Source organism: Terrapene carolina, unplaced genomic scaffold (genome assembly GCF_002925995.2).
Source record: "Terrapene carolina triunguis isolate 2854851 unplaced genomic scaffold, T_m_triunguis-2.0 Scaffold69, whole genome shotgun sequence".
Lineage (NCBI taxonomy): Eukaryota > Metazoa > Chordata > Testudines > Emydidae > Terrapene > Terrapene triunguis.
The window spans coordinates 61697519-61724005 of record NW_020664420.1 but is presented as its reverse complement, the minus strand read 5'-3'; the positions used below and the strand labels follow the sequence as shown (position 1 = coordinate 61724005).

General features: G+C 40.3%; 1 protein-coding gene across 1 annotated transcript in view; it reads right to left on the bottom strand.

The window, feature by feature from the left end:
* CAMK4 (calcium/calmodulin dependent protein kinase IV) overlaps positions 1–26487 on the bottom strand; it is a 303883-nt gene that overhangs the window by 138875 nt on the left and 138521 nt on the right. The gene's annotated exons all lie outside the window — the stretch shown is intronic.

Genomic DNA, 26487 nt, shown 5'->3' with positions numbered 1-26487 from the left:
AGAATGGGAAATATGAAGGATTCCACCCTCAAATGCATTTCACTATTCTTGTACAGGCCTTCAGAAATGATAGCTTTTCCATTTCCTAGCACAGTTTGTAGAAATACTTGTGACATAACTGTTTTTTTTAAATGCATGGTCCTGTTGCGTTAGCTATCCTGCAGAGAGGGAGTGGTTTTTGTTTGTTTTGTTTCACACAAGAACTCAATGTTATCCAAGGGAATTCACCCTGTAAGGTAGAAAATTGCCTGACGAACAAGTGGAACTTTATACTCAAGATTTGTGCCTGTACTGAGGAGGCATATTCTTGAGTACTTATCATGATTGTGTCTAGAAAGTAAGAAACAAATGTTTTAAAAAGCCTTCATGTTATAGAAGCAGGATACCATTTGGAAAGAGGCAGCACTCTGCTTAAACACAAGCTTCGTAAATTTTTACCTCGATTGTAGGGAAACATTTTGCTTCAACGGGGAACAAATACAACAGTTGTTTTTCCAGTGACAACAAGCTTCAAATATTTTTCATTTTCAAAATTACAACAGAGATATAAAGCTCAATTCTCCTCTCACTTACATAAGTGTAAATCAGCTGGAGTCTATGGTGTTACACTGGGGCGAAGGTGGTCTATGCAAGTACAGAATTAGACCTGTAGTCCTTCCTTGAAACTGCTCATTTTAGTTTGCTCTGACAGGAGACCAAAAAAGAAGAGCAACCTTGAAGAGACACTGTGAAGGGGTTCCCTTGTCCGACCAGCACGAAGAGGCAAAAATGAAAAGGGACTGAAATAGTTGAGTGAAAACGCTGTGTGGACTTCGCTGTAAAGCTGCTTCATAGTAGCAAGCCAGATAAATGTCAGTAAAGGTAATCAACTGAGACTACTCTCAGAACGTGTCAATCAAACTGACCTCAAAGTATAAGTCCTCCCAAAGACCCACACTGCATTGGAAGCAACATCTTTGTACTCATGTTCTGATTGTGCCCCCATTTTTAAAAAAAAAAAAAAAAAAGTAGGGAGCTTATCATCCCGGCACAGGCCATGCAGGCTTATGCCATAGCAGAGACTAGGTATACTGGGTTATACATGTGGCAGTTTTCATCACTATTGCATTATGGGCATCTGTCTTCTGGTTTTGAATCCCACTTCCTTCCTACATGTTAACAAGTATATCAAAACATTGACTTGGTGATGATATTCTCATCCGATGCTCCTTTCTAGTAAGCGGCCATGTGTGGATGGAGTGAGGTGTAGCTGGCATCATTTCCTCGCTCCTGAAGACAGTAAACATCATGTCTTAGATCTTGACTTTTCTAGCTTGTCCTTTAGAAATAGCTTTTTCAAATTCTAGCAGTTGGCATATTTAACTCCTATGAAAGTTGAAAGGTTGGATTACTACATTTCAAAGCTGGAAATAGGAGTAATGTGGCCTAATGATAATGCTACGTGATGCCAAGCAGAACACAGAGATTGATTCTAGTTGGGACAATCTCCACAAAAGTTTGGAGAGTCAGATAAGAAGGAAAGAAAATGGGACTGTGACACCTCCAGGTGCACTTACACTACTATTGTGAAAATCATGGGGGGGGGGGTTAAGTGAAATGGAGGGTGTAATGGGATCCCAGGGGTGCAGCCTGGGACTGAGAGACCACTGTGCCCTCTTAACTCTCCAGCCTGGGCTGTCTCTCACAATGCTTTGCTAGTGACAAGCAGAAAACCCCTCCAGGTACTGTTACCACTCTGCTGGACAATGGCTGGTGATGTCTGTTCAGCACCCACCCAGGCGTTGGTTACCTCCCTTGTCATTGTTTCTGGAAAGCTAGTATCTGGGTGCTTCCCAAACCCACAGCATATTTTAGTGAAAACTATACAACACAATTCTTATAATTTTATATGCATTAATGATACATATGTTTAGATGGAACAATGGGTTTCAGCAGATCATAATCTTTCCCCTGATACCTCACATGACATGCTTTATATGCAATATCACAATTATATACAGATGAGGAATATGGGGGTTACAGGGTGCTCCCCCGAAGTATAGTGTGTCACAGAGGGTCCATAACCAAACTTTCCTAAACTTCGAAGATATTGGCTCAGTTTGAAATGTCAGATTACATTCTTTCTCACAAGTGGCATGCCCTCTCAGGCTGTATACTCATCTCCACAATGAGGGGAGCTTCTTGTTGCTCAAGAAGAAGCATTACCTGAACAATAAATAGTTTTGTTAGTATTAACCGATAGATTTCAAAAAATAATTGTAAGTGGTGAAATGCCATTGAAAGGAGGTGTTTTTAGCGATGTGCTGCAGGGAACTGATCTCAGCTGATTATTATTCAATATCTTTATCAATGATTTAGAGAAATATATAAAACCAGTGCTGGCAAAATTTGCAAAATTACAAAAAAAATTGGTGGAGTGGTAAATCATTAAGGGGATAGGTCAGTTATATAGACCAATCGGGATCGCTCGATTAGATGGACTCATTTGAACAGCATGCTTGTTAACACAGCCAAACGCAAGGTCATACACCTAACAATAATATATGTGGGACACACTTATAAAATGAGAAACTATATTCTGAAAAGCAGTGACTCTGAAAAGGACTTTCGGGTCATGGGAGACAATCAGCAATCTTGTAGCTCAGAGGGTGAATGCAATCCTTGGATATATAAGCCAGGGAATATGAAGTAGAAGTAAGGAGGTAGTATTACCTCTGCATTAGTGAGGCCATTGATGGAATATCATGTCCAGCTCTGGTGTCCACTTTGCAAAAAGAATGTGCTCAGAAACAAGCTACAAGAATGATTTGAGGTCTGGAGAACAAAGCTGTATTGCAAGAAACTAAGAGTCTGTCTGCATATCAGCTGGGAGGTATAATTCCCCAGGCAGACATGCACACACTGGCTCTGCTCAAGCTAGCCCACTAAAAATAGCAGTGTGGCTGGGCAGGGGGTGGGACGGGCAGCATGGGCTAGCCACCCAAGTATGTATCTAGGACCTCAGACGGGGGTCGCCTGAGCCACTGCCCATGCCATCCTGGGCACATACATATTTTCAGTGAACTAACTCAAGCAGAGCTAGCTTGTGTATATCTACCCAAGCTGGGAATCATACCTTCCAGCTGCTGTGTAGAAATATCCTTAATAAGCACCAACTATTTGGAAGAAAGGTTACCAGGTGACTTGATCATGGTCTACAAATACCAACATGGGGAAGAGATTTGTAACAGATGGCTCTTTCATCTAGCAGAAGAAAGCATAACAAGACTCAATGTTATAAATAAGTCAAAAAAAATTAACAGAGGGGGCAATTAACCTCTAGAACAATTTAGCAAAGTTTGTGGTGGATTCTTCATAATTGAAATCCTTAAAGCAAGACTTGATATCGTTTAAAAAGCTACCCTATATCTCAAACTGAAGGTATGGGCTTGATATAGAAATTACTGGGTAAGGTTCTATGGCCTGCGTTATGCAGGACGTCAGACTAGATGATCATGATGGTCCCTTCTAATCTTAAAATCTATGGATACATAACATTAATGAATCTAAATCCCAGTGGTGCAAAGCCTTTTTAGTACAAGGTATTGTGAAGGGCCATCACAGCCCTATAAAAATTACAAGTATTTCTAGTAATAGAAACAGTAACTTCGCATTCAGTGAGTGTATTAAGTGTGTACACTGGACATCTTTTAGGACTTTCAGGTAAGGCAATTGCCTATTTTCCTGTGAGCTGATATAACAACTAAGTGGCTGTGACTGTAAATACTAAGTATGGGCATAATCCTGCAAACCATTACTCAAATGAGCAATCCCTTGACATCAATGAGGCTACTCGTGTGCGTAAAGATTACCCTGTGAGAGTGAAGATTTGGAGGATCAGGCTTTAAATACTTACTAGAGTCTCAAAGTCCATTCCTTCCAGCTAGAAAGGTTTAAGAAGATTGATGAATTCTGGACTTGTTTTCATACTCTCTGTAAAATGTCTGTCTAGCCCAGTAGGTATCAAGCAAATGCATTCAAAATATTGCACAAGGCAGTTATTCCCCCGTGAAAGCTATTTAAATGTGGCAATCTACTTTCTCCAGCATGCTGTAGGTATCAAACCAAACAGTACACTATTTCTGGACACATTCATGCATTATGAATATCTGGCAACAGGTATGCAATAAGACTATGTCTACACAACAGCTGCACCACTGTAGCACTTCTGGTGAAGACGCTCTAAGTTGACGGAGAGAGTTCTCCCATCAGCTTAATATCTCCTGCCTGCACGAGAGGTGGTAGGTGTGTTGGTGGGAGAAGCTCTCCCACTGACATAGCACTGTCCATGCCGGCGCTTAGGTTAGTGTAAATTACGTCACTCAAGGGTGTGGATTATTATTATTATGATTGAGGTAAGTTATATTAAAGTAAATTGTAGTGTAGACATGCCTGAGTTTTCCTTTTGGAACCAAATGGGCATTGATAGAGTATAATAAAGAGCTTAAGGAACGGGATCCTGATTTTATCCGCCTGATGGCAACATATTAAGAGGGGAAGGATGGTCCAGTGGTTTGGACACTAGCTTGAGACTCGTTCAATTCCCTGTCCTGCCACAGACTTCCTGTGTGACACCAAGCAAGTCACAGAGTCTCTCTGTGCCTCAGTTCCCCATATGACAAATAACGATAATGAAACTTCCATATCTCACAGGGGTGCTGTGAGGTAAAGATGTTAAAAGATTATGAGGAGCTCAGATACTACAGTAATGGGGGCCATGTAAGTACCTAACATAGTTAGATATTTGTAAACAGCCTGGAAAGCTATAACCAAAAAATGGCTATGGGGATAAATCTTACAAACAGAAATGTGTGTGTCTGTGTATGCATATCCAGCTATATCTAAAAAACATAAAATCTCTGTATGGTAAGAGCATCAGCCTACATAACAGAGTCATTAGGGAGATCATGCTATTTTACTTCTTACATTCATTTTCTTACCAACTCACATGCAAAGTGTCACTTGTACCACAACACATGTCACCACTTAATTTGGTCCTGCCATTTCCATGAAAGATGCATCTACTTACATCAGGTCTGAATTTGGCACTAGATGTTTATCCTGCATACAAGCATCTACAATTCTCTCACTGAGGTTTGTCTATTCCTGAAGGCAATCACTTTGCTAGGAAAACAATTATGCACTTTGAAATAAATATTTTTAAAACATTGTATTTTAAAAATCACATTTAAATTCTAGCTAACATATTTTTGTAGAAATTTGTGGAGCTAACAGAGGTAAAAATGGGCCCAAACATGAATCATTTATCCAAAAATACCCCACAACCCCAAATGTTTGGATAAAAGACACCCAGATCTGAACAATTAGTTTGAGTTGTGCAAATCAATATCTGACCAACACATTTTCACAAAACTAGAACCATTCTTGATTTTGCGTGGATGCACTTTACAAATTCAAAGCACACATCAACCAGGCCAATTTCTCTGAGCCTGAGTCTACAGTCCTTTCACGTGTTGAGGGCTACTTACATGAGTAAGCCAACGGGGCTGTTCTCATGAGTAAATACCATGCAGTGAGTGTAAGTGTTGCAGAAGCAGACCCTTTGGAAGTAGTAGTAAAATCAATGCTAGCTGCCAGTCGTTCACTGGTTACAGTAGTTTAGTGACTATCCTTGGATGACCAAGAGATTATCCTTTGATTTTAATCTGTTCTAAAAGGACTAGAGTATGTTTCTGATCAATTGTTCTCATCAAAAGTATTTGATCTCTGGGCATAAAATCCCTTCTTCCTTTGAAAACTTACCATGTGTTTTTTACTAGCTTGTGAATGCCAGGTTTGGGTGACTTAATGCTGAAACTTAACTGAATTCTGTTTCCCGTCTCCAAGTCCAATACTGCAAGCCAGTTAAAAGCAAACCAAAAAGGTATTTGCTGTATTGGTGTGTCTGCTTTAATTTACAAAATGCTTTCTCAGGCTAACATGAGCTGGTTACCTACTAGTTCTTCACTGCTGATCCTTGGCAAGAAGTTTCCAGGAACATAGACATACATTCAAACAAAGTGCACTGGGGATGGCATGTAATTATTTATACCTTTATTTGCATGCTTTCATGGTTTATCTGTGCAGACACCATAGAGAGTGTTAAACTGCCAAAAGCCAATCAAGAAGCAGGAATTGTTATGAAGAGTGACATGGCACTGTTCTTTTATATTCTCATTCTTATTTGTATTCTGATGTGCATCCACAATATACTAGGCACAATCTACACAAACAGGAAGACATGTTCCCTGCCCCAAAGAACTTACAAGACAGGCAGTATATGGAGGACACAAGACAGGGATACAATCAAAATATGTCCAATTCTTATATGCATAATGGCTAGGTTGAGAGCCAAGTTGAGGAGAGATTTATTCATATAGAAAAAAAACATTTATTGTGTATTTTAACACTTTAGCTCCGTTCTGGTTCTTGCTTGTCCTCTCAGATTGTCAAGTCTCTGGGGCAAGGATTGTATCTGCATGAATGGTTGGACAGCACCCAGCACACTGTGAGCACTACTAAATACAAAAAATAAATTATGATAATAATAATTTAAGTGAATATGTGTGTCAAGTAGTCTTTAGAGCCCTTCCCAGCCAGCTTCTTGCTGCAGGAGTGGAGCCCACCTGCTTGTGCATAGTTGAAAACATTTACAAAAGTTTTTCAAGTAACAATTTTCCAACTAAGCAGGGGTTCTGGATGCAGTTAGGTCCCCTCAGCTATTGGATACATGTCTGTATGTTCTGGTTAGTTTTAGGACTTATACAGCACTTTACAAACATTAAAGCTGAAATCCTGCCTCAACTGAAGTTAATGCAAAACTCCTATTGACTTCAACAGGGCCCAGGTGTGACCAAAAGCACCCCTGTGAATACCCTATGCAGTATTGTAAGAATCTTTGTATAAAATATGCTGTGTGAGTTATCATTTGAAAAACTAATAACGCACTGGTCAATAACATCATGATGAAATATATGTAGCAACATTATATGTAAAGTTATGAATTCCCCCTGTATGATGTTATTAGCACATGTTCAAAATGAGACAGCCATGCCTAGGCAAAAGTTATTAAACAGGCCTATCCTAAACAAAGGAATGTGTGTATACCCCAATTTACATACAAGTAGTAAACGGGGTCCTCGAGACAGCAAAGGGGGGAAATGGCAGGAGACGAAGCAAATCTTCATTTAAGCAAACATAGGCGAGAAGAAAGGGCATAGAGCCTCCTTCATTTCCCTATTGTCTTCTTCGCTGTTTGAATAAGCTTTGCTTTGAGGGGTAATCTTCAGAAGTTTCCACTTCAAAGGAGTGACTGGACTATAAAAGTAAGGGGCAAAAATACCCCAGATCATCTCTTTTTTACCTAAGATGACAAAGGAACCAGCCCTTTGACTTTGGGGGCAGAACCTGACCTAAGAGTTTAGTCAGCCATGATGCTGGGATCATGTGGTAAGGATTTTACCTTGAACCAAGTCTAGCTTATTGAGTTTTGGTTACTAGAAAGCATTTTATCTTTATTTCTCTCGTAACCATTTCTGACTTTAATGCCCGATACCTGAATTAAAATCCTACCTTCTTTTGTAAAAAATCCTACCTTCTTTAATAAAACTTGCTTCACTTTTAATCTAAACCAATCCAGTGCTGTGTTTAAACTGAACTGGTTGGTAACTCCAGTTACAGTAGCAGATTGTTGAATACTGACCCCTTACAGGGGCAAGGGACCTTTAATATCTGAACTTTCCAGGAGAGGACTGGACAGTGCAGAACACACTTTTGGGGAAAATTTGGGACTGGGACTATGTTGGGAGTCACCCTGCAAGTAATAAGCACGGCTGGTAGATGCCAGAGTGTGTCTGGTGTTTGCTGACAGGCTGCTGGGGTCAGAGCTGCTGCAGGGCTGCAGCTATACACAGACACTCAGGGTGTGACCTGCATGCTGGCAGGCTGTTTGGGAGCTACAACAGCAAAGCATTGTGAGGCACCTAAGGTTGAGGGACAGGGGTGACAACCTCTCACTGGTCTGGATAGCACTCTGGAATGTGATACCAGGATTTCACCCGAATTTAATTGTCACAATCCCTCTGCGATGCAGCCAGGTATTATTATCCCCTTTTCACAGATATGGAAACTGAGGCACAAGGTGTTAAGGACATTTACAAATGTGGGTGTATACAATTAAATGGCTAACTAAAAGTGGCCTGATTTCCAGTGGTTCTGAACACTCATCTCCCATTGTTTAGCATCTTGGGCTTTTGCTGTTTACGCTACACATGTACATTTGAAAAGTTTGTCTTTGTCTAAGCTGGAATTGTCTGCATCGGTTTGAGAGGATGCCACTGTGACCTGCGAAGGCCTACAAATGCTGGTTCTGTCTGCATCAGATCGGAAATGTTACAAAGTTGTAACAAATGAATCCTGAGTTTTCCCCCAACTGCTGCCCCACAGCATAATTCTCTATCTTTAAACAATCCCTGGTCTGAAATCCTTCCCACTGTCTCACGCACATACCTCTAACTTAACCAAATGTAACATCAAACCAAACAACTGAAGTCATATATTTAAATTTCCCTGTATCTGTGGGGTACATGCTGGGACTGGTTAGTGGCTTGCCCCTGCTCTTTACTAGAATGGTTCCTAAGAAATAATACATATTGTTTTGAGATAATGCAGTAACTACATTATAACTCAACAGTTCTTTGCATTTCATAGTCCATGGTATCAATGTTGCTGCTGTCTACTACTTTATAACTCTTGTCACTTCTTTATCTCCTTAACTTTGAAGAAAGTTCTTAATTTCTCGGCTAAACTATGCAGAATCATTTTCTGGTCCACTAAGCTTCTGAAAGTCATAACTCTTGGCAGCAAATGACATACTTGTCTGTCTCCATAAACCAAAGTCACTTTTGTCTTTGTGGATAATGACGCTGGAAACTGAAGCATAAGATCACAGGAGCTAGCTGCAGTGCACAGGCGAAAATCAGTCTTAACAAATTTAAGTAACCATTACTATAATACTTTGGTTGTTAATAAGAGCAAAATTGAGAATTCTATCCACAAGAGATCCTGTTACAAATAGGGGGAAAGAGCTTATAGCTAGACTCCATGGATAAGTAAACCTGAATCAACATCAGGTGCTCATTAGGACTTCTGCTGGCCTCAGCTGTCAAATCTTCCAAAGGAGAACTGGTAGGTGCATATTGCAAGGTTACAAATTGCTCCCAGGTAATAGGAGGTGTGTAGAGGGGGACTAATAAGGAAGCTGAGGCAGCTCCCAAAGATGCATTTGGTGAATAAATAGTAATGTACTGGGGAAAGATTTAAACCATCTATATTTAATTCAAGTACCTGACAATTAGGGTACTCAATCACTCATTTGATAATGCTGGCAGTTTATACCCCACATTATTATTATAAAACATTTATATACAGTAGACTTACACACAGTGCTTTACAAACACACAGCCAATAGAAGTGGGAAAGGATTAGGAATACAGATGAGAAGCTCTGTTTTGGAGAGAATTTGTTTGAGATAGAAAGTGGACATCCAAGAATAAATGTCAGAAAGGCAGGTGCAGACACAAGACTGGGTGGGGAGAGAAGTCGGATTAGTGAGACAGAGCCAGGAGCCACTGGCACAGAGTTGGAGACATGGAAAGAGATAAGGTAACCAAGAGTGTGTGTGCACACATAGAAAGAAGATAGGAATGAGGATAAAACCCTAAGGGACACCAACAGACAGACAGGAGTAAGAGAGTTTAGGACAAATTTAAAAACATGGTAGCAATGTGGTCAGCAAGTTAGGGGGAAAGCAGGCAGGGCACAGAATCATGTAAGCCCAGGAGACAGAGGGAGAGACAGCAGAGATTGAGACAGCTATGAGCAATGTCAAATGTAGAAGACAAATCAGGAAGAAAGAAAATAGAAGCACCCCATTGATTTAGCTAGAAAGAGATCATTAGAGGCTTGGTGAGAGCTGTTTCAGTTGTGTGGAGAGGGCAGGAGCCAGACTGGAGGTCACTGCATGTTTCAGGATACTGAGGGATACTAGAGAGCTAGGCAAACAGCTGGGGAGCCAGCCAGCCAGAGAGCCAAGCAGGGCAGCCAGGCACCCACCTGACAAGCCAGCTTGACAAGGGAGCAGCCAGCTGGGGAGCTGGGCAGCCCACCTGGCAGGCAGTTGGAGAACTGGCAAGCCCAGGAAGCTGAAGAGCCCACCCCAACATGAGCTGGCCAGCCTGATTTCCTGACAGCCTGCCCACCCACCTGTCAGCTGGCTGGTGTGTGGGCAGGCTGTCAGGAAACCAGGTGGCCACCGGCCCAGCCTGCTGGCTTCTGTTGAAAGTTTTGACAGAACTGACACATTCCCCCGAAATGTTTTGATTCCATCAAATCACCATTTTCTGATGGCAAACTGTTCCATCAGAAAATTTTTGACCAGCTCTGCCCAGTAACGTCTCTATCCAGCCCATGACTTCTGTTTGAACTCTAACATTGTTTTTTAAAAAAAAGAGATCTGCTCTTGATTTTAAGATTTGAATGTTATAGAATATTTCATGTCCCTACGTAAGTTGTTCCAGGGTTAACTCCCTCACTATTAAAAACATGCCCCTTATTCAAAGCAAAGACGTGGCAGAATAGTCTTGTACTTTCGGATATTACAATTTACAAAATTTCTGACAGCCTGTATAACGTCCACCTGTGAGAGGACAGAGAAATCCACAATAAAACCAGTGCAAAGCCTTCTGAGAACATGGGTCTCTATGTTGGCTCACAGATTTTGGACATTCAGGGTCAGATACTCAGCCACGGAAGTCAGTGGATCTGTGCTGATTTATATCAGTTATAAATGAGAATAAATTAGGAAAATTGGGAGATACACTTAAAAAAAACAGTAGGGCAGAGAATTCCAAATCGAATACCATTAGCTGCTTATATTTAATCCAGTTTGGATAATATTTTTCAATTTTACATAACAGTCCATAGATGGGGCAAACCAGTATAACCCCCCCCCCCAGCACCAATACATATGAATAAAAGGGCACTTCTATCGAGTGTATGCTATAGATGGGGCATGCATTTGACATCTACTGAAGATGACTAGATACTCTGGTTTAGCTTTTTGAGCAAAGTTAAGAGTTTCTATAAAGTAAAGGTTTTGTTTTTCAGAAGCCATTCACTCTGGGACAAACTTTCTCAGCAACGCCTAGAGCCATCTCTTAGTGAGGCAATGACCCCTGTGTACAGGGTGTCAGAATTGTCTTTAAAAATTTTTTGGAAAAGTTTATTTGAAGAGTATTGTCTAATACAATATTTGAAATTACTTTTTTGAGGCTTGGGGGAAAGATTGTGGTTTCTGGTAAGATAAGGTTTTCCCCACTCTCTCTTAAAAGCTGCAGCAAGCTGCTTGATGGAAGGAGCAGGGAACAAAGGCCTGAAGGATAAACAAAAGAGGAAAAGGGAAGAATGAAAAATAAAAATCATTTAAAAACAATCTTTTGTCTTCTAAGCTGGATAGATTTTCCTGCCTGCATCTCTACTTGAGCTGAATATTGTGGCACTGTAGAACACATCAAACATACAATAAAGTATAGCAGTAATTGCATAGCCCTGCAATACTTTCTGTGCACCCAGCAGGGAGTTTTCATTTCATACATTGCTCAACTTTTTGCAGTGATTCCATAAGTCAATTTGCATCCTTAATGCAAAGTAAAGAAGAGTAAAATATATACATATATACGTACAATAGGGTCAAACATGTACACCAACTGAATAATTGCATTGGAAATTGTATGAATGTGTCTGCACTTAGCCTGTTAGGTACCTAGGTCACTGTGTGTGTATGTAAATACCTTACTTGCACATAAATATATATACCTAAATTAGGTGTTTGCAGATGCACATCTTTGAAGAAAAGGAAGATGGGGGATGCAATACCTGAAGATAACAGCATCAGTTCTTATTAAAAGGTCAATTTTTCTATCCAAGGGCCAACTGCTTCCCCTATTAGCTAAAACACAGTCTGTGAAGTCATATCACAGACATTCTCAGGATGAGCTGGCCCATTGGATCAAGGAACAAATTTTAACAAACTGTGTTTTGCAATTTTGATTTTATTAAGCTTATACCCTTTGTGACATGAATGATAATATTAAAAAAAAAGAAAAAAGAAAAAAGAAAAAAAACTAGCCAGAACCACATAACATACTAAAAAATCACTCAGTCCATTGTGGGCTGGCTCCATTGTCCCATTGGATTTCATTATATTGGTGACACCACAGAACAATTCATTGTGGGTCATCATTGCATTTAAGAGATTGCCGGAGCAAGACTGGTGATGTGAAATAATTTTTACAACTTGAGTTTAAAATTAATTATATGCTGAATAGTGCAGGCCTAATTATGTGTTGTGAATTAGTTATCTGACTAATTTAGCTGTTACTTCTGTTCCTGACTCATTTGTGAACTGATTTTTGCAAATGTGTTTATTGCACAAAGAACAGTTTATGCAAACAAATTTCAGCTGATGGGGTTTTCATGAACAGTTCATTTCACCTATTAGCTGACCAATCAGACACCATGACTAACAAAGTCACATGGCATTGTTTCTGCTCCCTGAGTTGATGACTGAAACTTTTTAAAAAGGAAAATAATGAATAATGAGTGATAAAGAATGAATAAAGCAAACGGTGAATATACGTGTTCACATTCAAATATCCTTACTTGCATGAATGTTTGGAAAATGACCTGGTCCACCTGATTTTTCATGTTAATAACCCCATGCACATGCAAATAATCACTGCTGAAAAACAGCCACTCAGCCTCTGAATGCCTCATTTATTGATCTTTGGGGCATTCAGGGTATAAAAATGTGCATACTTTCATTTTTGATAAACAATATATGATACAAATGTTAGTTTATCTTCTCTCCTGTTATTCCCCTTGGGTTTTGTTTTTTTTGTTTTTTGTTTTTTTACAGCACACAATGGCAATCTTGCCAAATGCTAAAGAGGTAATCATGCGGTGGTCATTTTTTGAGGGTGTGTTATTTGTCAAACTTTACTCATCCACAGTACCTGTGGATGTGTTATTGGTACTCACAGAACCAAAGAGTGAGGTTAGAGTATTTCATTCTCTCTCTCTCTCTCTCTCTCTCTCTAATACACAGTAGTAGGAAAATGCCAGGGCACTCTGGGAATGAGATACATTTGGCCCAAAATTCAAGAATTTAACAGAACAGCTGAGAGACATAATCATATTACAATAGAGTTCTCATCCTGTCTGTTCTAATTAATTCATTGTTTTGATTGAAAATTAACACACTTCTAAACAGGATTAATAAGTCTTAATGATACAACCAATTTTAGATAGCTGGCATTCTATACCAAAAATGTGATATGCTTCTTTCTCTTACACATGCAACGTAAGAAAATTGAAGTAAAGAATTCCCCCTTCTTCAGAATGCCTCGTTCAGTAGCAGTCCTAATGAAAATCAATAGGTTCTAGGTGATAAGATACTTCACTTGGTACTATTGTCATCTTCAAGCTACTCCATTCTATGTTTCTAGAGGCCTCAATTGCATCCAAGATCTATCTCGGTTTGTGATACATTATGCTTCCCCACATTACCAACCTAGTGCCACTCTTGTGGCAGTTTAAGAAACTGCACAGAAATAGCCACAAGAAGCTAATTCACACATTTGGTATCTATGTAGTAGCTCATTGAAATTATATAGCTTAATGTGACCTTTTCAAATTAGCCTGTTAAGGTATAATACAGCAATGCCACCATCCATAGGGAAGATTGTTCTCTCTTTCACAAATATAATTGTTCCACACAAAGGCCAAATACATGGCATGCATCCCACTTCTTAAACAACAGCACAGCTGATTGGTGATGGCTTTAAATCTATAGTCCACTCTATTAGTATACTGTACATACCACTCTACAGTGGGTAAAAAGTCAAACAACAACAGAGTCCTTGCCCAATAAGCTTCAGTAGAAAGGCACAACAGAGTGGAGTGAGGAACTTTATAACTTCAATGCCACTCAAAACAGAGATGTCTTCAAAAGTTTTATGAAGAATGGGGGCAAGCAGAGGAAGGATCCCTTACATAGAGGCTTCTCAAAGCACAGGTGACAACATTAAAGATTGTGAGACATTCAGATAGTACAGCAATGGGAGCTATACAAACACTTAATATACCTAAACAGAATAACCAAGTCTTCAGAATGAGACATTAATATGATTACTTTTTTTCCCAGTGCGTTAATTAACAGGATTTTTGGCTTCTCCCTTGTCCTAGTCGTCAGCAATTAGGACAACTCCTTCCTCAATATTCTTGAAAGCTACATTGTAGCATTCTCTTGACCTAAGGCTACTGTTTAGCCTTTTGTACAGTTACACTAAAATCTCACACCTACTATATTTGCAACACATTTTTTTTTTTTTAAAAAAGCTCTACTTTTTATTGCAGTTTTCTCGCTATGATTTTACCATGACCAAAACACAGGGTAGGGATGAAGTGCACTTAAAAGAAAAACAGAAGAGTTGGTTAAAATATGTATAAAAGGCTAAAAATGCTAAGATAGTTAAGATAAAACCTAGAACTCTGCTAGTTATTAGCTACCATTGAAAGTCTTGCTTAGGGTTTCTAAGACACTATCAGATTGTTTAATCTTTATGAACCCTGTGGTGAACTCTGAATTCCAATTTTCTTGAAACATTTATGAACCAAAGCAATTAGAACTCTGTATAACATAACACATATAACAAAGTCTTATTTATGTTATTTCTTGTTATTTTATTGAAATACATCCAGCTAATTTTCACTCTATTTACATTTTCCATACTAGCACTCTTTAGTTTTTTGGAACCAAGCCCACTTCAGGTTTCAAACATCTGCTAGTGAAATAAATTCAAAGCATAAAGGAATTATATCTTTGGAACAGCACAATAGTTAGTAACAGTAGGGTGCTTAAACAGAAGGGGCCGGAATACTGAAGAAATATTTTAATTTAAGTTTGAAGGATAAAGTTACACTTCTCTCCTAGGAAGCACATGGCAGCTTGCGCAGAGTGGCAGTGAACTCAGCATGACAAAGAGGCTGAATGGTCATCATGACCACCTGCCCAGTTATTACCACCGCTGCAGGTTGGCACCTGAGGATTGACCATCACATCACTGAGCCATCTTTATCCTAGTCTTGAAAGATGTTTGGCCCAGACCACACAAAGAGAGGAAATCAGACAAGATCACTCTCTTCATGGCCTCTCCTCATGATGTGAACCTACAATTCCTACCGCCCCTTCTCAGTGTTTTTAATTTTCCATCACCACCTTATTTCTCCAACCTGTTTCCTATCCTTCCCTTTTGCCGTCTTACCAATAATAGTGAAACTTAGCCAGTCAGGACAGATTTGCAACATGCTGTCATACAGAGTTTGGAAAGCTAGTAAATACTGAGCAGCCTGAGTTTGGTAAGACAAAATAAAATAAATAACTTCATGTTTTAAAAAGAGGGAGATTTGCCTCCAACAGGGGCTAGAGGAAAATAAGAGCAACCCCGCTAACTACTTTCCCAAGCCAGAGAGTGGTTAACTGGATCTTGCACTATATGCCACGCTTGTGATTTTCCAACAACTGAACTGCCAGCAGCAGATAGAAAAAGCAGCAGTTTATTATCTTTTGCTCTTCTCTTTTCCCTCCCTGTCACATATGTGTGTCTGGTTTTGTCTTTAGAAGTATGCAAGAGAAACCAATCCCCTGGCAACCAAACCCAAATTACTCTCAGTGCTGTGGTAATAAGGAAAGTAACAAATACGGTAACATCCTAAAAATCCTACCCAATTCTCATAGTGCCCTAGGAAATCTGATTCTCATTCCTCCAAGGAAGAAGCAGATCTTCACAGATCTTTAACTCAAACCCTGTAGACCTCAGACAATCCACTGCAAGCACAGAGCCATCCACTCAGAAGCACTGTTCTTCCACACCAACTCCTGGCCCTGTGCTGTTCTCCCCAGCAGGGCAGATCCATTTGAGTCAGGCTTCCAAGGCTTCCTTAACTAGTAGCTAGTGGTGGCATAACCCCACCGAGTTCAGAAGAGAAGAGGGGGACTCTAGTAAAATGTTAATCTAGCCTCACGCTGGCTTAGTGCATTTGCAGATTTGCTGCTGGGTGCTAGGGGAACTATGCAACTATGCTCTCTTCCCCAGCCCTTCCATGGAGTTGGACCCTTTGCTTTTGGTTCCATGTGAGGTCTACCAAATAGCTACATATCTCTCTCCTATTGCCAGTCTCTGGTCCCTACCCCTGTGCAGACTTTGGACACGCAGAGCAGCCCCACAGATGCAGAAGCAGCTGACTGCCCTTTCATGCAGGAGGTGGTTGGGGAGGGAAGAACAATCAATATTAAGGGTGCCTTCTGTGCCTGGATGGGGGTGGTGAGAAAAACTCTGGGGCACAAATTGCCTCATAAATGTTCAGATCAAGTTGTTCCCTCAATTGTACCTATTTAATCAGTGTGTGCGTAATGTGGTTCCTTCTCACTAGTTTAATCACCTAAAGGATGTTCTTTAGCTAATAAGAATTATTAGTTCAACAATACAAGTTATGCAGTAAGTCAAACTTCCTCAAATTGTACAGCAGTATGGTAAGAAAGCTTAGTTTCATATATTCCTCTTTTCATCAGTTTGGCTAACTTTTACACTTCTGAAAGTTAATCTGTTAACATCAGAAACTAAAGGTATCTAATTATCTGTAAATTAAATGCAGTGCAAAAAAGACATAATACAACTTCTCTGTTCTTGATTTAATATCTTAACCCTAGGGATGACTTCCTCATGAAGTGAAAACCAATTCAATCTAAATGATGACAGCTGAAAAATATTGTTCTGCTTTAAGTGATTTTATACATCATCGGCATTACAATGTATTATAATACAATATTTTGTAATGGAGATTACCTGGAAATGACAATATACAACAGGACAATATTTTTGAATGAGTGAGAGAGATTTTTCCTGTTGTGAAGGATCTGGCAATACAGATAACAAGCACTTTTCACTTTCCAGTGAACACAATGCTATATTCCAAAGTTATTTGTCAGTAAAAATTTCCATGTACACTTACAGTGTCAAAAACTATAGGTCATAAAATCCAAACCAGGTATCAATCTCACTTCAGAAGAAGTATTATTTTAATTGCTTTATTCTTTTACCAGGTATTTATGTAAAAAATAACTTTATTGTGCTTCTCTGTAGACTGCTTATTTGGTGGAATTAGAATTTATTTTAAAACTGAATTCTTTATGAGCCAAGACTGGATGTGAACAATGGGAAGCCAAAGCTTTTTTCCCCATTATGCTACATGACTTCTTTATTTGTCAAAAATTTTAATGAGATATTTTGCTCAGTTTTCAAATGAAACGTATATAACAGTATGAATCATAAATTAATAACTCTTGATGACACGGATGATTAAAAAGCAATACATCAAGAAAAATAAAGCCATCCAGGCATACAATAGCTAGTGCTACCGGCAAAGAGGTAATTAAACAGTCATTATTTGCCAACAATGACTACACAGTGGTACAGTATTTAGGATCCTAGTTCTCTCAGAAGTTAGTGGCAAAACTCTCTTTATTCTCAGAATAAGAAATGACTAAAGGGGAAAATGTATCTCAGATGCCATGTTGTGGTGTCTGTTGACAAAATATGGCTTTTCAAAATGATGATCAGCAAAACTATAGTTTATTTTTATACATTTTTTTTAAATCTAAGACACTACATATTAACACATTATGTTTAAAATAATATTTAGTTTGCAAGTTTGAGCCCTCAAAAATTAGGAAATGCTAAAATAAAGCTGCCCATGCAACCTTAGTTCTGCCTTCTTGTGAGAGTGCATTATAATTTAGGCTGCTCAAAATTTTTCCATCAAAACCTTTTTGTTTGAAACCTGTCTTTTCAACTCAGTGAATTTGAAAAAAGAAAAAGAAACCAAACACCCAAAAATCAAAAAGTTTTGATTTCAAAATGTTGCTGATGTTCCTCAGGGGAGCTGTAGTTTAGGAACTTCATGCCCCCCTTCTCCTGTATGGACCAGATTTCCCAGCTGGCCTACCTCTCTCATGATTAGGGCCCTACCAAATTCACAGCTGTGAAACATGCATCACAGGCTGTGAAATCAGATCTTGCCCATGCAATCTAGCCTACTGTAGGGGAGGAGAGGGGCAGGTCTGGGGGTGCCCCAGGTCAGAGCTCCTACCAGGCACTGGGCTCCAGTGGCTAGTCCCAGTGAGGTTGGGGAGGGACCGGACTTCCTCTTCCACTGCACAGCTGTTCGTGGGAGGTGGGGGGGGAGAGGGGGAGATCAGACCCACCTCCAAATATCTCCCCTGGCTATAGAAAGCTCTGCAACTGAAGGCAGCACAGAAGTGAGAGTAACAATCCTGTGACTCTACAATAGCTTTGCGACCCCTCCATGACTTCCTTTTGGGTTGGGACCCCCACAGTTACAACACCGTGAAATTTCAGATGTAAACATATGAAACCGTGAAATCGACTAATTTTAAAATGCTATGGCTGTGAAATTGATCAAAATGGACCATGAATTTGGTAGTGCCCTACTCATGATGCACTGTGGCAGCTCAGCAAGAGGGGAGACTTTGGTGCTTCATGGGAGATGTAGTCTGGCCAGAGAGCCCAGCCTCAAGAGAAGAATTGGGGCATGAGACACCTGAACTACAACTCCATGAGGTTCCTTGGCAACATCTCTGAATCAAACTTTTCAGTTTTTGCAGCCACAAGTTTTTGTTTCCCAAAAAACGGTCAAACATTTTCAGAGGGGAAAACCAGTTCTAATTATGATTCTCTCTGAGCCTCACAAACATTCATTATTTTCACAACACACTGTGAGGTAGGAAGGATGTTCATAGATGAGGATCTGAGATTAAGCCCAAATTTTCCAAAGTATCGACTGTATATGGGCAGCCTACTTGAGACATGTAGGGGCTCATGTTTCAGAACACTTAGCATTCTTATAGCACTTATATATGTTCAGTGCACTGTAAAGACATTAACAGGTTATCCCCCACAACACCCCTGTGAGGTAGGTGGACAAATATTATCATTCTCATTTTACAGATAGGGAAACTGAAACAAAAAGGCAAAGTGACTTGCTCACTGTCACACAGTGAGTCAGTGACACAGCCACGATTAGAATTCAGGACCTCCTGACTCCCAACCCTATACTTATTACTCCAGACTATATTGCCTTACTGTGAGAGATGCTGATCATCCACAGCATTCACTGACTTCAGCTGTAGCTGTTAATGCTCAACATGACAATCTGGGGAATCTATGCATAGCTTATGAATTGTGGCTGATATTGGGGACTCTCTGTTTGTCTTTGTTGGATTGCAAATTATTTTGAATGTGGAGCTCGTTTGGCTTCTCTGTGTCTTTTGCCTTCATGTTGAGCTAAAACCTACAGGAGGTAATAAGAGAAATTCTGGCAGCTGGCACAGGGCTAACAGTAGAGGGTCATTAAACTTTGATCATGGTCCATTAAAATGGGTCCCCCTTGGACAAAGAGATGGCAACCACTCAAGGTAAACCAGTTTTTCAAATCTGAACTCCAGGGGAAAGATAACTAAGTAACAGATCTCCTGGTGGGGGACTTTGATCACTTGACAAGAATGATAAGAGGGTCACCTGACAAAAGGGGATGTGAGGTTAAAAAGAATGGGTCTCTCACCAGCCATTCTGGGAGAGAGCAGAAGGAAACTGGCTGAACAGGAAAGAGAGACTCCATGATTCAGAGAAGTCATGTGCAGGAGAGGGGCTTCCAGACTCCTTACTGGACTCTGATCTAAGCCCAGAGAACACTCAAGAGTGGTGAGGAAACTGACACAGGGAAATGCGTACAGAAGTGTTACTGTTTTCTTTAGATCTGTGTATTTTTATGCTAACTGAAGTAAAGAATAATTGTCTCTAGAAAACTTTGCAAATGCCTATGTGTGTGTTATGTGCTATACCTATCACATGTCCCTGAGCTGTAAACCCAAAGGGCCCAGAAGACTGGAGCTCTGGGAGAGGGTGTACTTAAGCTACTGGAGGTCTGTGGGATCAACACTGATCCTGGAGCCTAGGGCAGATGGGCTGAGAGGTCCCATTTCCCTGAAGGAATAATGGACAGAGAGTCTGTGCCCAGGTGCCAGAGAGGCCTAGAAACAAAGTGCTGCAGCCTGTGCTTGGATGTTGATAGATGTTTGGCTTCATGTGTGTGTTCCCTCTGTGTGCCACCCCAGCCCTGTGCAGACAGCTGGCACGGCAGACCTCGAGCGAACCGCCCAATGACCACAAGATCCATTAAGAGATGAAGGCACCCAGCCGGGTTTATTGTCGACAAAGCATGGTACTAGTATCCCGCAGACTCTACTGGACCACTAATACATGTATGCCCGTAACAATGGACCAGCTCAGTGAACGGCAGGACTTTCCGTTCCTCCCTAGGCCAGACCAAGACACTCTCTCAGAGATACCTCTTTATACCCTGATACAAACAAGTTACATACTGCCCCTCTGAGTTGTTACCCATCTCCTTGTACATGTTGGTTCGATCAAAACATCTCTATTCATCACACTGTCATCCTGACCTTATCTTTTAGGTGGGGTCAATGTGTTTCTGTTATTCTTTGGGGGATGTTTTTGTACCATCCTTGATATCGGGATGTTCTGGTACCACTCTTCAGGAACGTGTTTGCGTGAGTACTCTGTGCCTAGCACTTTTTAGGAATGTGTGTTTCCACAATATCAGCCCTGTTCTTGCCAGATTCTGTGAACTTGCAAGCAGGCAAAGCCTGACATTTGCTCACAGCCTGACTTTTGCTAACTTTGCTTTATATCAGCAAAGCTTGCTCGCTACTTTAGCTCAGGTCTCATACCAGGCCTCTGATACAAGGGCTTATATCTCAGGCTCTTTTTTTTGTCTTTTTATGGGGAGGATGTTTACCCATCATCCTGGAAAAACATAATGCACAGAGTGAAGATGGCCCAGTGGGCTAAACACTGTTATGTGACCACCTTACTTTACTATCCATGCATTTATGCCCCATCTGCCCCTTGGTCTCTTTCTACTACACAGCCTACTCAGATCAAGGGAAGCTTAAAAGCACACGAACTTCACCGAGGTGGGGCCCAAACAGCAGTCTGGTGAGCATCCAGCAGAGGGAGCTCTCCTAGGGCTGTGTATGACTCATAGACTTTAAGGCCAGAAGGGACCACCATGATTATCTACTCTGATCTCCTGCACATCATAGGCCTCAGAAACTCACCCCCTCCTCCCTCCATTCTGGTAACAGACCCCTAACCTCTGGCTGAGTTACTGAAGTCCTCAAATCATGATTTAAAGACTTCAAGTTACAGAGAATTCACCATTTACTCTCGTTTACACCAGAAGTGACCTATGCCCCATGCTGCAAAGGATGGCGAAACCGCCCTAGCATCTCTGCCAATCTGACCTTGGGGAAAATCCCTTCCTGACCCCAAATATGGCAATCAGTGAAACACTGAGCATGTGGGCAAGACACACCAGGCAGATACCTGGGAAAGAATTCTCTGTAGTAACTCCCCATCTAGAGTCCAGTCTTTGGCCACTGAAGATATTTGCTGCTAGCAGTCACTGATGGGCCACATGCCATTGTAGGCAGTCTCATCATGCCATCCCCTCCATAAACTTATCAAGCTCAGTCTTGAAACCAGGTAGGTTTTTTGCCCCCACTGATCCCCTTCCAAGTCTGTTCCAGAACTTCATTCCTCTGATGGTTAGAAACCTTCACCTAATTTCTAGCCTAAACTTGTTGATGGCCAGTTTATATCCATGTGTTCTTGTGTCAGTATTGGTGCTTAACTTAAATAACTTCATCCCCTCCCTGGTATTTATCCCTGTGATGTATTTATAGAGAGTATTCACTGCATACCTGAAAATCAGGTCCCCCGGCTCTCAAGTTGGACACCCAGAACCTGAGGAATATACAGTGGCCCTTGTGAACTTGGTTTAAAGTGACTTGCCCAGAATCACATTGGAAGTCAGTGGCAGAGACAGAATTCAGTTCTCATGGATGGCATTCAAGTGCCTTAATTACAAGATCATCCTTGTTCTTCTTCCTGTCCCTTGCCTCATTCATTACACAGCTTTCAAATTCTACAATAAATGAGAAAAGGACCTGCAGCCTTGTTCACCAAATTACCTGGATTCCTAACATCCAGAAATCTCCTCTTCTCTGGGAAAACCTTCTGGGTTGATCTATGTGATCTACTTTGTTTAGAACAGTAACAGTTTTACTATACTGATGAAAAGGTCTCTATAAACGAAAGATATTATAATTAATATGACTGGCTAAAATTTTCAGGCAGGTTTTTAAGTTCTTTCTTAGAGCAGTGTTATTGGTCTTTACAAATGCATCCTCTTAAATACTAACGGTGTACAAGTGACTGTGCAGTGTCCAAAATGTGACCTCACATTTGAAGCCTTAACTTACAGTAGTCTGAAGACAGTTCATCATGGCATGGGGCCCTATTATTTGAGAGACTCTTCTGAAGGGCGAAGTAGGGCTGACAGCTCTGCTTGTTCCACATGATTTAAGAATGCTTACATTGCCTGGTTCATCCTTCATTTGCTTTCTATGTGGATAGATGTTGGGAGAATTTTAAGAACTCTCCTGAAAATAGTTCAGAGTAATATATAGTTCGGTCTCTGCCAACCAGGGCTAGCTCAGGGACAGTGTTTGGATCAAGTCTATCAGTGAATATGAGAGAGAGAGATTAATTTACCAAGCTTCTTCACTGTGCCACAAAATTTAGTTTTAAAAGTGAATATTTTTATTGATGTATTTGTGAAATTAAAGTTCCAAACCTAATTTCTTACTCTAGAGTTCTCTCCAATTTTCACCAATATCCATGCCAACTTTTCTTTCAGCTTCTTTAATCTTACTTTCTAACAGACCAAGGCCTTCTTCTCTTTGTCCACTTTTAGCTGCAGTAGAAGCTATGATCTACCTTGCCTGACAGTCTTACTTGCTATAGTAGTCAGAGAGATCTCAGGAATATTATTCTCATCAACATTGACAGCAGTGAGATATCAAAGGGAGTCTAGATCTCCCATTACATACATTTCCACTGAACTGGTGCATGGGTCCTGCCCAGAACTGTAGATCTCCTAGATGGCAGCTCAATAGTCAGCTACTAGATCATAAAAAATTAGTCTGTTACTTAACTAAAATACAGCATAAACAGGAACAAGGAGAACAAGAACAGGTATAGACATTTGCTATGTTTCTTATAACAATGCTCAGCTGACTCTGTTATCAATATGCTACTTCAGTTAACAAAGTCTCATTTGTTTCTAGCTTTCAGAAAGGTAATAGTTTCAGATGTTTTAAAGTACAGTACCAAAAACTTACCACAAATGATCGACTTCCAAAGCATAAACCTCTAGTTAAGCTACCACATTGCAGCCCATCCCAGAGAGAGCATGATTTTGACCATTGTCCTATGCCCTGGTTTTTACAACTACCTCTTTTTTCTCTTCCCTTTCTTCTCTCTGCTGCCCTATGAAACATTAACTGTTGGCTGGTTAAAGAGCGAAATTAGAGTTAATCTCACTGCTTCCATCTTTTTTCTTCCTATTTCTCTATGCTCCCAGATGCTGCCTTATGAACAAATAGTTTTAAACAATGGGACTGTGACATCTTTTTCAGTGGGATCCTGTGTCAAAAAGGTAAAACCAGCCACAGTCCCTCTCTTTTCTTCACTCATCACACCTCTACTTCCCCCTCTTTATTTCATTTGTCTGCTGCAGGTCTCTTAGTTATAATTCTTGTTCTTAAGATTTTATTTCAAAAATCCAAACTGATCAACATTTTAATGGCATATTTAATTACAGAAAAATATTATCTGAATAATACTTAATTACTCTTTAGACTGAGCTCCTCTGGTCAGAGACCAGACCTACTTTTCTGTTAGAAAAGCGCTTAGCACATTGTTCACTCTGCCATAAGTGATGATAATTTGCCCAAATTGGAACAGATCTATAGTAGTTCATCAAGCACAGATACAGACAGCTGTACATTATTATAGTATGACCTTGATTATCTGGTCAATTATCCAAATGAGCCCAATTATAGAATACCACCTGTTCTCAGTTACAGGGGCATGTCTCCCACACTCTATTAATTACACACAAAATTCCTTCAGTTACGTGAATTTACTCAGTGTTAACCACAATATTCAGATAAGCAAGGCTGTACTGAATCTAGCCACCATTGTTATTCAGGGACATACACGTCACTTCCTATTATGTAATATATGATGTAACAGACTTAGACTCCTACAAGGAGTCTAGCACATGAATTTTTTGACCTGGTACAGCATGACATTTTGATTAAAAAACTAGAAAGATATAAAATGAATATGGTACATATTAAATGGAGTAAAAACTGGCTAAATGCTAGGTCTCAAAATCTAATTGTAAATAGGGAATCATCATAGAGTTGGTGTGTTTCTAGTGGTGTCCTCAAGAGTCAGTTCCTGACCCTACACGCTAACATTTTTATCAATGATCTGGAAGAAAACAAAATCATCCCTGATAAAGTTTGCAGGTGACACAAAAGTTGGGGCAGTGGTAAATAATGAGGAGGACAGGTCACTGATATAGCGATCTGGATAACTTAGTAAGCTGGACACAAGCAAACAATGTGTGTTTTAATATGGCTGAATGTAAATGTATACACCTAGGAACAAAAAATTTAGGCCATACTTACAAGATGGGGGACTCTATCCAGGGAAGCAGATTTGGCTGTGGTGGATAATCAGCTGAACGTGGATGGATGGCAGGAGAGAGATCACTTGATCATTACCTGTTAGTTCACTCCCTCTGGGGCACCTGGCATTGACCACTGGCGGTAGACAGGATACTGGGCTGGATGGACCTTTGGTATGACCCAGTATGGCCGTTCTTATGAGCTCCCAGTGTGATGCTGTGGCCAAAAGGGCTAATGCAGTCCTTGAATGCATAAACTGGGGAATCTCAGGTAGAAGTAAAGGGGTTATTTTACTGCTGTATTTAGCACTGGTGCAACCACTACTGGAATATTGTGTCCAGTTCTAGTGTCCACAATTCAAGAAAAATGTTGATAAATCGGAGGGGGTTCAGAGAAGAGCCACGAGAATGATTAAAGGATTAGAAAATATGCCTTATAGTGATAGATTCAAGGAGCTCACTCTATTTAGCTTAATCAGAGATGGTTAAGGAGTGACTTGATTACAGTCTATAAGTACCTAAAGGGGGAATATTTGATAGTGGTCACTTCAAGCTAGCAGAGAGAGGAAATACATAATCCAAAGGCTGGAAGTTGAAGCTTGACAAATTCAGACTGGAAACATGGCATACATTTTTAACAGTGAAGGTAATTAACCACAGAACAGTTTGCCAAGGATCATGGTGGATTCTCCATCACTGGTAATTTTTAAATCACAAGGGGATGTTTTTCTAAAATACGTGCTCTAGGAATTATTTTGGGGAAGTTCTCTGGCCTGTGTTATACAGGAGGTCAGACTAGATCAATGGTTCTCAAACTGTGGGTTGGGACTCCAAAGTGGGTCATGACTCCATTTCAATGGAGTCACCAGGGCCAGGATTAGACTTGCTGGGACCTGGAACTGAAGCTGAAGTCTGAGCTCCACCCCGACCCGGGGCAGCGGGGCTCAGGCTCCGGCACCCTCTCCCCCCACCCTAGGTCATGTCGTAATTTTGTTGTCAGAACAGAGTTGCGCTGCAATGAAGTTTGAGAACCACTGGACTAGATGATCATAATGGTCCCTCTGGGCTTGGAATCTATGAAGCTATTAATTATTTTTCTCAATTTTTATGGGTTTTTAAACCCTATGTCAATCATATAAATGAACTAATCTGTACAGACACTGAAAAACTGTAATGAATTTTTTTAAATTATACCATTTGTTTTCTTAATGCATTTCAGAATAAGAATCACAAAAAATTAAATGAGCAATTGTTTATTTTTAAACTGTTAAGCGAATGTGAGAGTGTAGGGAGCTAAACTATTGAAACTTGAAACTAAAGACCTCTGTTTTTCCATAGAAAACAAACAGCACAAGCAGTAGCAATGCAAGCTTTTCACACAATTACCTTTTCCCTCCTGCCAGAATGCCAAACATAGATGCTGAAGGAGCACCTCTAGTTTCATTTCTATGCCAGTTTAATCTTTGGCCTGTTTTCAAAGACTACAAATTAGTGCCAACATCTTATTGATGCAGAACCTGTCCATTATGTCTTGCAGAGACCACCACTTAATGTAGCAGTTAGGCATGTTTTCACCTACCCACCTGCCGTTATGTTGCCATTCTAGCACATGAATAAAATTCACAT